The sequence below is a fragment of the Callospermophilus lateralis genome, chromosome 17, assembly GCF_048772815.1.
Source record: "Callospermophilus lateralis isolate mCalLat2 chromosome 17, mCalLat2.hap1, whole genome shotgun sequence".
NCBI lineage: Eukaryota > Metazoa > Chordata > Mammalia > Rodentia > Sciuridae > Callospermophilus > Callospermophilus lateralis.
The window spans coordinates 6,354,909-6,356,167 of NC_135321.1; the positions used below are offsets into that span (position 1 = coordinate 6,354,909).

The 1,259-nt window shown below is 32.9% G+C and overlaps 1 non-coding gene across 1 annotated transcript; it reads left to right on the plus strand.

Moving 5' to 3' along the window:
• Window positions 1–872: 872 nt before the first annotated feature.
• LOC143383051 (U6 spliceosomal RNA) lies at window positions 873–975 on the plus strand. The gene has a single exon (XR_013089099.1). It is a non-coding gene; the product is annotated as a U6 spliceosomal RNA (small nuclear RNA).
• The last annotated feature ends 284 nt before the right edge of the window (window positions 976–1,259 follow it).

A 1,259-nucleotide genomic window follows, 5' to 3' on the forward strand; every position in this document is an offset into this window, starting at 1 on the left:
AACAAAAGTAACGCGGGAAAAAACACAAAATGATTTCTTTATGATGACAACTTTCTTTTAGTGTTTGAATAAGTGAGGAGTAAGATTCAAGTTCATGAAAATAGGCAACTTGATGTGAAACCAGAAAAATTAACATAAATTATAAAGAACAAATATGTCAGGATGGAAAGGAATGAATGTCAATTTTTTAGGAAACAAGAGGAGTGATGAAATTGAAGCAACTGAAGGCACAGTTAATATTTTCTATTGGTCCTAGGCAGTAGAACTAGGGCATAACAGAAAAAAAGTAGGAATTGAGTTGGTTTAACTGTCACATTAGCGTCACTCTGTGGCTTATTTTTTCCAACATTCACTCTGTAGGAGTAATAAGCAATCCCAAGAATCAATGTTTGCTTGCAGTATTAAGGCCATGTTGATGGTCAAGTCCCTTAGTGAAAGCTCATTCTTTTTAAAGTTTCAATAGGACTCAATCTATAGAGTAATACCAAGGATAGAAATAAAATTCACAGAGTTTAGACTGTCTATTGCTTACCCAAACCTCTTGTGCAATATGAAGTACATACCACCAGGTATTATTAAATCATACTGAATATGAATATGAGTAGGGAATGCCAAGTACATTGACCCAGAGACTTATTTCACTCATGTTTTATAGCTTCGATAATGATAAATTCAACATGCATGCACACATACGCGCAAACAGTTAAGGTATATCTTATATACTTGTAATGAAAAAATAAATTGATGCAACTTCTCTCGAAAGCCAGTAAAATATATATGTATACACAATTTCTAGGAATTCCACCTAGAAATTTGCCCCTTGGGTGACGATGTCATGCATATGAACAATTTATTTGTATAAGAATACTCAACTGCATTTGTCAGCCCACATAGTAAAACTGAAATGCTTCAGAGAAGATTAGCATGGCCCCTAGCAAGGATGATATGCAAATTCACACAGCCTTCCATATTTTTACAGATAGAGGATGGTAAAGGTACGGAGGGGTAATCCGGATGAAAGACTCATAATGTTTAGAGAACAGTGAAATAACCACAATTGACAACAATTAATTGTATATTTTAAGCTTCATAACAGACATTTGAATACTCCCAACACAAAAAATGATAAATGTTTGAGGTGATGAAACTATGCCAATTCAAATATCATAATGCATCTCATAAATATTTAGAATTATTATGTCATTAAAATGTAAAAAAATGATAAAAAGAAAAAAGGGCCATATTAGTACCTAAGTATT